At 39.0% G+C, this 11,271-nt stretch overlaps 2 pseudogenes; both read right to left on the reverse strand.

Moving 5' to 3' along the window:
- Positions 1–27: 27 nt before the first annotated feature.
- LOC120109246 lies at positions 28–10,931 on the reverse strand (annotated as a pseudogene).
- LOC120109247 lies at positions 8,126–8,658 on the reverse strand (annotated as a pseudogene).
- Positions 10,932–11,271: the final 340 nt, after the last annotated feature.

The following is an 11,271-nucleotide window of genomic DNA, read 5'->3' on the forward strand; positions in this document are numbered from 1 at the left end:
GAAAAGCTGTTCTATATGCAGCAAGAACTACAGATCCATAGTGGTCATAGAAGTACATGATTGTTGGGAGGAAAACCTACTTTTCCCCAAGTTAAAAGAATAAGTAAATGCAAATAATTGTCGCTCACCTTAAGATAGACCTGGTAAACAAGATCATCATACGTCCCATTGCTCTCTCCCTTGGCATCTTCATAGGGCACATATTCATAAGGGACCATGATAAGGTAGTGCAGCCATTACAGCATCAACACATCTGTGGCAGTATGCTTTTCCAATCCGGCTATTATTTTATTATCCTTTTCGACTTAACAAATTGGGGAAACCCAGGTTTTACTGGAACCCCAATTCTGAGCTTTTTCCCACTTGTTGGCCACTCCATCCCTTAGGTACAGTCTTGTGTCACCAGGCCATATAATGAATTTAAGATCAGCCTTCATGTCCCATTGCCGAGAAAGTTGTTGCTGGAGTCCAAAACCCAACCCTTCTTTACCATGTCGTACCACATTAATTATCTCAAAGGCACCGGACTCTAACTGGCCATCAATGAAATGAAATTTCCCACTCATGCCATCAAAATAGCTGTTTATTATCTGACTGCGCAGATTTGGGCCAGTAAGAGATTAATCCAAGTGTTGCCAAGTCAAGTTGAGCTGTTATAGACATCAAACTCTTGAGATGTATATGTTGTACTTTTGAGACCCTCTGCTGCTGCAGCAAGTGACCCACACCGTGTCATAAGCCCATAAACCAAAAGTGGTGGGCTTCACGTACTTCAGCATTTGGATCTTCCTGATAATATTTCTTTCTTCCACCTCCCTTGAAATCACGGAGCTTGTTGGTTTCTCTAATATAAGGCTTTACACCCAAAACACCTTTTCATTACACTGATGGCTGATGAACCATTTAGATCCACAAGATCTGTTAAGCCATACGTTGTGATCCAGACATACCCTCTTTCATCATTCCAGCTTTTGTTTTGCACTTGAAAATAGCTGAAGGCCTAAAGAATATGTCATGTGCACAACAAAGAACCTTGTCTGTTTGTTTTCAACTTGTAGAGCTCATTTAAAATTTTATTCTTAGTAGCTGAAACAGGGATTTGCTCCTATATGGGACACGGGCACCAATTTCTTGGAAGGCCATCGACCAGATAAGGTACAATCCACTACCATAGTCACTATCTTCAAAGATAGGAACCAACTTCCCTCCATTTGAAGGCTTGAACAATAGAAGCAATAACTTTGCTTGGAGAGGAGTCACTCCATGCAGTGTGAATAAAGTATGAATTTTGGGAAAGAAAGAGATGGGCTCTTTGCTGAGAAAGAAATGATTGGGACCTGAGTTTTGTCTCCAGTCTATTACAAACTTTAGCCTGGGTTGATGTTTGTGGCCCGATAATTGCTTGCACTTGAACATTCTTCAGAAGATCGATAGCTGCATTCCCATAGAAATGTTAGCAATGATGACGCTCCACAAATAATATATGCCATAACAATTTGATATAGCAATATATGAGGCTAGTAGAAAGTTTATTCGAACTGCAGTCAGTAAATTCATAAATAGTCACCCGATATAAATCATGTGCATTTTCAAAAGAACCTGATTCCTCGAACCACTCAATCAAGTCAATCCAGAATCCTATGGCTCATTCAGCCAGTGGGTGCTTCTCCTTAAACTGCATCATCTATTTTGGAGATTAATAGCAATAGATCCATTTCTAAAAGTACCTAATTCCAAAGAACTCACTTGTCACCAACATTAGGCACTTTCATGTTTTCAATCAATGACCATGCAACATGCAACACACATAATGCACACACATAAACAAACAACAAAACAATTTATTATTATGCTTATCTTATACTTTCTTCACCCATTAAAACCAGAAAAGTTTTACTATCAGAATCTCTGCTTAATGATACATAGTTTTCATCATTGTGTATTATGTAAATAAGCAATTATGGGCACATATTTATTAGGTAGAGAAAAGAAACAAAGCACATAATAAAGCAGGTCTGTTTGGAAAGACACCAGTCTTCAAATCTTAATCAAATGTAGTGCTCACAAGAATATAGAGATATAGTGACTTTACATCCACTTAATCAACCCAGCTTACCCATCAAAATTCAGGACATCCACAATACATCTTACAAGCGCTTAGTTTAAACCTCATTCTTTTCTACAAGTTCATGCCTTATGACTGCATGTTGGTGAACCACAAAATCGGAATCATGGTTTAGTTTTCTTTAGACCTATCTTGGGTGAGATCAGGGTCGGAGGAATCGATACCGAGCACCCGTACCGGTTCCCGGCGGCACAAGTTAGTACAGGGACCGTGTCAGGGCTATACCGACAGAGGGCATGGTATCGTGGGAGAGAGAAAAAGAGAGAGAGACAGAGGGAAAGAGGGAAGGAGGCTGGCGGAGGGTGGTAGACACCGCAGAGGGCCGGCGGAGGCCGTTCGAAATAGAAAAATCGCCGCGGCTTAAAAATTTTGTGATTTTTAAGTAAAGTCGGCAAATCGCTTGCCGACCTTTACTTAAAAATTGCAAAATCTTTTACTTAAAAATCGCAAAATTTTTTAAGCTATGGCCGAGCCCTAGTTTTGTTCGAAACAGAACGGCCGCGCCCTCTGGCAGCCCTCCGCCGGCATCCCGACCTCTCTCTCTCCCTCTCATTCTCTCTTTCCTTCTCCTTTTCCGGCTCCAGGCAATGGGTCTCATTTCCGTTGTCGGAAATCGTACCGGCGAGCCACCGGTACGGTTTGGAACGGCCAGGAACCGTCCCGTTCGCGAGGGTTCCACCAACCTTGGGTGAGATGATATCATCTTTGTAATCAATACCTATCAAGGGAAGGAGGAGAAACAACTCTATTGCTTGATGATAGATGTGCACACACATTGGTATTAATCTACATTAATTTGCAATCTAGTAACAATGACACAACAAATGCAATCACACATTTCAAAAGAGTTATCATATAAGTTTTTAAAGTGTGAACTAAATTTTATAAAATTACCTCTTACATGTGCAACAACAAGATTTATATATTTGAATTAGTTAAAAAGTATGAAAGTACCTAAACTAATACAGACTAATTTTAGGCGGAACATTAGATTGACCTAAGAAAGAAGTAAAAGATGAATGGAAGAGAAAAGAAAACAAGAACCTATTGGGAGGCCATTCAGTTCAACATAGATTCTAGGTGTAAGATAAGGTCAGTATAGCAGCCCTTTTTTATAGTTAATGCACATTATTATAATGCAAGTTCCCCAGGGGAATCCACCAATGCGTCCAATCTTACATGATGGCCGGTACATAGGGGTTGGCACGCACCCACCAATGCTTGCTTCTCATATTTCATGGTAAACAAAGTCAATCACGATCATATAGCTTTCATGAAAACTTTAGAAACAATGGTAAGAAATTATCAAGTATCAACCCATTCAGGATTTCTTTTGCAAGATTCAATTCTGACAATATGTTCCAACGTTTGTGCCAACAAGTTTTATTAAAATGTTTCTAAAATCAAATCAATTGTACATTGGTAATTGTCTATGGGTTCTTTGCTAAAAGAAGATATATTAAAGGAAACTATATGTTGTTCTACATTATATGGACAAGGCTGTGCATTGGATGAAGGCATGATTCTCAATATAAAAAAATTTCTTCTTATAGAGTCCAAGTCATATCAATGTCCATGTTTAAGTGTCGAGTGCAGGTACTTTGGGATAAACCTAAGGTCCAGGTAATAAAGATGTTGGTAATCATCAAAAAAGATCGCATATTTAGTTTAGGTGCTTGTGTGTCAGTTTCCCCCTTTCTGAACTACAAAATAACCATGAACAGGAGTTCTGCCACTAGAGTTTTCCATCAAATGAACAAAGCAAATGCTTCACTATCATGCAGGAACCCATTTTAATCAAGTTCACATTACTACTTCCGCCTCATTTTTCCTTAACGTATTAGGACATTTCTTTGATTGTTTAATCCTTTATGGTCACTTTACTATTCTAATTGTGCCTCAATTGCAAAGTTAAACCACTGATTGTCAGATTTTAATATCTTTTTCATGGTCAAAATCATTGCATCTTCTTGGGGGGTTCTAGCGCCAAGTTTAAGCACTCATGGTTACAAAAATCAAAGAAATTCGTAGATTATATTATTAACATGTACAAAACAGATCTTTCCAATGTCATGGATTGAATCCAACCTATACTTAATCTTAAACTCTAATCCCCAGTCAAAATAATGCTAGTCCTACTCATTACAATTACACTCATCTCACTTTTTCAGATAGGATTCCAGGATCAAAGAATAATTTCAAACACTCCATCGATCTAATGGGAACTAATTTTTTGGGTGAATTAAAGAATCTTGTAAAACATAACCCATGGAAGAAATTTCTGAGTAATGTCAAAAACTAATGAAATAAATAAAAAGAAAATAAAAATAAAAATACTGATTCACAGAAAACACTTTTATCAAAGCCTTCCAGATGTTACCGCTGATCCCTTTCTTGGTCATGATTTCAGCATTGAATCTTTTGCGGGTTGACAAACTGGGCTGGCATGTCATCAGGTTAATTGCCAGTCACAGGAAGTTCTAAAACTTGATGGACCACAGTTCGATTGAAAAAAAACCCAACCTATTCTCACCAAATAATCAACCAAAATTCTATGCTAAGATTTATATTTTCAGCATGCTAAAACTTCTCATTTTCCTAGAGATGTTAGGCTTTCAATATACTATTTTATTTGATTCAATCCCTTAATCAAGCCTTCTGAACATTTGGAACATGAGAGTTTATCTTTAGGCACAAATGGTTTAGGTTCAACATATATTGCACAAAGAACCGAACGCATTCAACTATAAACCATTGCAAATACGGTAGCAAGATCAAGATACCACAGAATCAGGACACGTAATCAAATAATACACGAAACGAAGCCAGATACGAAGAATAAACGCCCAAAAATTCTTCGGTAAAAGATAAAGGGAAAGCGCAGGAGAAAGAAAGAACCGTTCTTGGCACAGTTCAAGAAAATGATTTCTTGGATTCGAGAAAACTAGGGTTTGGGACCGGCCCGTACCTTACGACTCGAGGAGGCGAGTAGGAGGAGGAGGGAGGTCGGGCGACGGAAAGCATCGCGACCCGCCGGAATCTCTCCTTTTTGACGATGTTTTGTTCGCGTGGAAAGCCGCCCAGACTTGGGCAATATAAATTATAAAGCTTTACATGAAGTCGGCGGATACCCTACCGACCTACTTTGTAAGGACCAAGCTGAGGAAAATTATTTCCATATCCCTGGTTCAACTACAAATTACGTATGTGGGTAAGAATTACAAGCTTAAGTGAATTCCACAATTGTCTGCCGATTTCGGATTATATGGATGAAAAAAATACTTGTAGATCCTTTTTTCTAACATTAAGTTATATGCACATTCCTGAGGTACAAGCATACAAAGAAATTTATTTTTATTTACAAGTTCCTACTTGAATAATAGTTTATATGTAAATTTCCAACATTTAGTGTCACTGAGTAGATGTTAAATTACTCATACTCCGAGACCATATCAACTTTTTATCAGACACTAGAGACCTGAGACATAAGATGAAACTAAGAAAGATGAGAATTAATATTTTATAAGGTTCAGAAGTGTTTAACTTAATTAATGTTAGCAAAATGTTTATTGTCATTACTTTGAACCTGCCATTAACTATTTTACCTATCAAATTGCATGATTTTCTCATGCATATATGGCATCTCAACTTGGCCCCTTTCTTCTAGGAACTCTGCGAGTCCTTAGCAAATAAAATTATATTAATAGAAGTGTCTTTAGATCAGATCCGTCCATGATTTCTCTCAAGTGCATTGCATGTATTTGGCTATATTGTGCATGAAGAAGTGCATTTCACTTCTCTACTAAAAAGTAGCAATATATTTACAAAGTTACATATAGAATACAAAGAAATTTAATTAGATGTAAAGGAAGACAAATTGATAAATGCACTCTCATTTTCACGTTATGGAGTTATCTTAGTTCTTCCCCTTTAGAACAAAATCTAAGGATCATACTTGATGAAATAAGGAGCATCTAGAAAGGACGGTTGGACATCTTAATTAATTATTTGGGTTCATCAAATTTTCCTTTAATAAAACAAAGGATGGTTGGGTGGCAATAAAGTCCTTGAAAGAATTTTAGTAACAACAATGTGTAATATGGGGTCCATCTCAAGTTATATCGACCTATCGTGATTATAGCCAGCTATCCTTATATGAGTGCAAGTTGTCGACATGCTTCTCTAATATCCAAACCATTACCAACTACGAATATCTTTCTAGATGATAAGCAACATGTGTTGACAGCCCACATCGATTTACGGACAAATCACATTTTCATAATATCCAAATTATTACCAACTACTAATTTCTTTCATATATATATATATATATATATATATATATATATAGAGAGAGAGAGAGAGAGAGAGAGAGAGAGAGAGAGAGAATTGGCTACATATTAGTGGATCTCCATTCAAATTTGGTCAGGCCTAGTATTTACACAATTACACCATATCTTAACACCACACACATGGAAGCTTTAAAGTAGAATCAAACAAGACTTTCAAGCATAGAGCCAAGGTCTAGTGCCAACGTGATCACCTAGATGGCTAATAATAGGAATAGACTGAGAAAACCATGCTGCAGTACAATTATGGAGAGACAGCCAACAAAAATCATGTCGGGACAAGCCGAAGAAAGGTTAATGATAGGCCAGGGTTGACAAAGTATGAATATCAGACTGACGAGTATTGCAAAGGAATCATGCTAGTAGACGAACATAGCAGGTAGATGACTAGCATCAATTATCAGAACTATTAAGAGTGGAGGCCAAATGTAGGTACTAACTATCCAAGTGAATACTTATTGTATTTTAGTATAAATAATTGATTTATACTTTGTATAAAGCACCCTTGGATAATCAAATCAATATATTTTATCCTATTTAGTATATCATAGTTTCTACTTTAGGAGTAGGAGTTACTTAGCTTTCTATTATTCTAGCCTAGCACTATATCTCCACCATAGCCCAGCACTATACTCCTTATCCTTATCCACATCTGCCTCCTTCGAACGATGGTGTGACGATGAAGAAAATCGTTGAAGGTGAAGGCATTTAGACCTATGCTACTCTCTATCCTCCCTTCAATTATCATAATCTTTCGGGCTGATCCAACACTTATGGCATGCCCGCGCCTATCTACCCTCATCATTTGACATGTTACCACTCTCTTCCAACACATCTAGATGGGACTCCGCCCATGGATCTCGTCGTACATTCGATGGGATGGAAAGAGAGCAAACATCCAGATTGGAAGACAGTTTTTACATCGATGATCTGAGCTGTTGGATATAATATACTATCTCTGAACTACTTACACATAAAGAATCATATGATTTGGAGACTTTTAGTCTATACATCAAGTGGTCAAAAAATTGAATAGTCTAAATAATATATATATATATATAATCACTTGATGCATAGGTTAGGAATCTCCAAATCATATATCGATGTATGACCTTCATTGTCTCATGTAGAACTGACCGGATCTGAGTAGAAATCTACTTGATTCACTACAAAAAAAAGAGCATTGCTGACGCTTTTTGTTGCCTATACCGATGTTTATAAGCATCGTTAGTTTTATTAGCAACGCTTTATAAAGTGTCGCAAGCATCAACAATGTGTTGAAAAAAAAAATTGCTGACACATGAAGAAAGTGTTGCTAACTACCGATGCTTATAAGCATCGCTAATTGGCGACACTTATTAGCATTGCCCTTTGCTGACACTTGTATGCATCGGCTAATAGCAATGTGGTGGGACTTAGCCTCTGACGATGCTTATAAATATCGTTTTAGGTTCTAGGTTTCCGACGACACTTATAAGCGTCGTCTTAGGTCCTAAGCTTCCGACAATGCTTATAAGCGTTGTCTTAGGTCCTAGGCTTCCGACGATGCTTATAAACATTGTCTAAAGTCCTAGGCTTCTGACGATGCTTATAAGCATCGTCTTAGGTTAGTGATTAGGCGGAGTTCAGTGAAAGTTAGGGTTAAGAGTGTGTTAATGCGTAGGATTCTGACGACGCTTTTAAGGAATAAGATTAGGCCCTCTTTCCATGGATCTGACGGTTGAGCTGAATGTCTTTGGGCATGATGGTAACGCGCTTGGCATGGATGGCGCAAAGGCTGGTATCCTTGAAGAGACTGACGAGATATACCTCGGCGGCCTCCTCGAGGTGGCGACAATGGAGCTTTGGAAGTGGAGGTCTGTCTTGAAGTCCTGGACTATCTCACGGACGAGGCACTAGAAGGGGAGCTTGCGGATGAGAAGCTCCATGCTCTTCTGGTACTTGCAGATTTCCTGCAAAGCCACCATCCTCGAGCAGAAGCGGTGGCCGGGGCCGATTTCGAGCCGACTTCGTCGCCAACTGCTTGTGGGGGGCCTTGCCGCTGGTGGACTTTCATGCCATCTACTTGGTTCTCGCCATTTCAAAAAACGAAAGCTACAATCAGGGTTTCAAATTAGAAGATTGGGGATTAGGGCTTGGAGAAGGAATGTAGAGACTTGGGAGCAGGGAAGGGGATATTTGTAGGGGATGGGAAGGTGAGGGAGAGTCAGGAGGTTTGAAATTTCGGAAATTTTGCGTGCGTGCATTGATTTAGAGAGTTGGATTGTTTAGTAGCGAATAGTGGAGAACTCCTTCCAAAATAGCATGCGGATCGCGATCCGCGGTGCTCTCCCATTCGGATACAATGCATCTAACGACGCAATTTCTAAAAACACTGGCGCGTTGGTCCAAAAAAAGTATGATAATAGTACATAAGGCATTGTAGTTATGGGGGGACTTGGCCTCCGACGACGCTTATAAGTGTCGTTTTAGGTTAGTGTTTAGGCAGAGTTTAGTGGAAGTTAAGGTTAAAAGTGGGTTAGTGCATAGGATTCCGATGATGCTTTTAAGCATCATCTAGCCTTTTTTCCTCATTGGCATCCGACGACACTTATAAACATCATCTTACTATTTGCTTTCGACAATGCTAATTAGTGTCGTCTTAGTTTCATCCCTGCCGACGCTATTTAGAAGCATCGGCAAATTTTGGCGTCGGAACCAAAATTACCGATACTTCTACCTGACATCGGTATATATATGCCAGCATTCCTCTATTTTTCTGTAGTGATTGTAGTCAAGTCCAACTATATATGTGTGTGTGTGTGTGTGTGTGGAGTGAGAGATAGACTAGGCTACACTCAAATGGATCTCAACTCAGATCCAATCATGTCTAGATTGGATGATGGAGGTCTCATATCGATGATCCAAGCCATTGCATATGATTTAGTATCTTTATAATGCTTACAAATCAAGTTATGCAATTTGGAGACTTTTAGCCTGTGCATCAAGTGGTCAAAAAATATGTACTATTTCATGTTGTTTAAACTGTCTATTTTTTGGCCACTTGATGGATAGGCTATGGATCTTCAAATCATATGCTTTCTAGTGTGTAGACAATTTAGAGATAACAGATTATATCTAATGGCTCAGATTATCTATTTGAAATCCCTATCATCCAATCTTGTTATGACCGAATCTAAGGGGAGACGCACTCGAGTATAGCCAAGTCCAACTCTCTCTCTCTCTCTCTCTCTTTATATATGTGTGTGTGTGTGTGTGAGAAAGAGAGAGAGAGAGAGAGAGAGAGAGAGATAAAGATAGATTATGCTCCTTTTGAGAGGCGAGAGTATCTAGTTCCCTCGAGTTTGAAATCAACAATAAAGTATTCAAATTGAAAATTCATATCATTAATTATAATCTATATTACTAAAATACCAAAAAAATAAATATAGTATATTTTGGTATTCTCTAACCGATGGGTCATATGAATATGGAACGATTTTCATTGTGCTAGCATGCTAAAATATATGGTACAACATTTAAATTGAAAATTCACCTTATTAATCATGATTTATACATGCATGCTACAATATATATAGATTGAAATCAATAGATTTTAATACTTAGACCATAGAAAATATGATCTCACATCATTTTATCTATTCACTTTAGGTTATAGAATATCAAAACAAGTGATTTGTGGTTTCAAAGTAGTTTCATTGGTATAAATATTGACTTGGTGGAGATTTTTTAATTTGAATGCCTCATTTTTGATTATGAACTCAAGAAGAGTGGTTACCCTCTTCTTTATCAAAGTCTGTGCCCACGTACGTACATACATACATAAATCACACCCTTCTTTTCTGCATATCACAATTCCACTCAAATAAGTCTAACAATTTCAATTGTTCATAAATATAGTCACCTAGCATCAAACAGCAAATTGTAGATAGAACCAACCACTCTAACATGTGTCAACTATTATGATATTTACTTTGAAGCTCCCTACAACGACGGTGTCATTAAAACAGATCACAGTCATATTTCAAGGCTCCGAGTTAACCAAAGCCATACCCCAATACACACACACACACACACACACACTCGCAGAGAGAGAGAGAGAGAGAGAGAGAGAGAGAGAGAGTACCGGCGGATGCCGCACTAAAGGCATCTTCATCCGTGTCCCTCAAGTGGATCCTGAGTCTCGTGGTGTAGTTGGGACGAGCCGCATAGAAATCCTCGACGGCCAAGGACATACAAGTCCAGCTTATGTTCCCGATCCATGACCTTGTGTCCAGGATCACGCCCACATCAAATGGCACGGTGGATTCTGCGAGAGTACCGCCGGCTTGAGCGAAGGCCTTTTGAGGCCCGATGCCCAGAGAAGAAGATACGAGGAGTTGAAAGAGAAGAAAGGGGAGAGGAAGAAGGAGATGGGTTGACCTCCTCATGTGAAAGCTTGGGACACTAAAAGGGCTTGAGAACCCGTTCATTTTGTATTGGTGCATGTGACGGCGAGGAGGTGCAGCCGGTCCAGTCAACGGTCTCTTCCCATTTTTATTAGGTTCAGGGCCAAGTCCCACGAAGCTCCAGCTGGCGACAGCCCGTCTATGATTGCAGGTGGACTCAATAATCGCGCGGACAATATGCACGGCGCATGGTGTGCGGGCGAAAAGCCCACGCTTGACTTTTGACGTTTGTGATAGGCTCCCAAAAACGACCGTTCTATATGCTTGAATTTTTGGACAATGGGCGGCGACTCTCGCTTATGTGCACTACTTCTAGAGGACCCTTAAGATAAATACTCTCGAGCTCTCT

This window comes from Phoenix dactylifera, unplaced genomic scaffold (assembly GCF_009389715.1).
Source record: "Phoenix dactylifera cultivar Barhee BC4 unplaced genomic scaffold, palm_55x_up_171113_PBpolish2nd_filt_p 001949F, whole genome shotgun sequence".
Classification (NCBI taxonomy): Eukaryota; Viridiplantae; Streptophyta; class Magnoliopsida; order Arecales; family Arecaceae; genus Phoenix; species Phoenix dactylifera.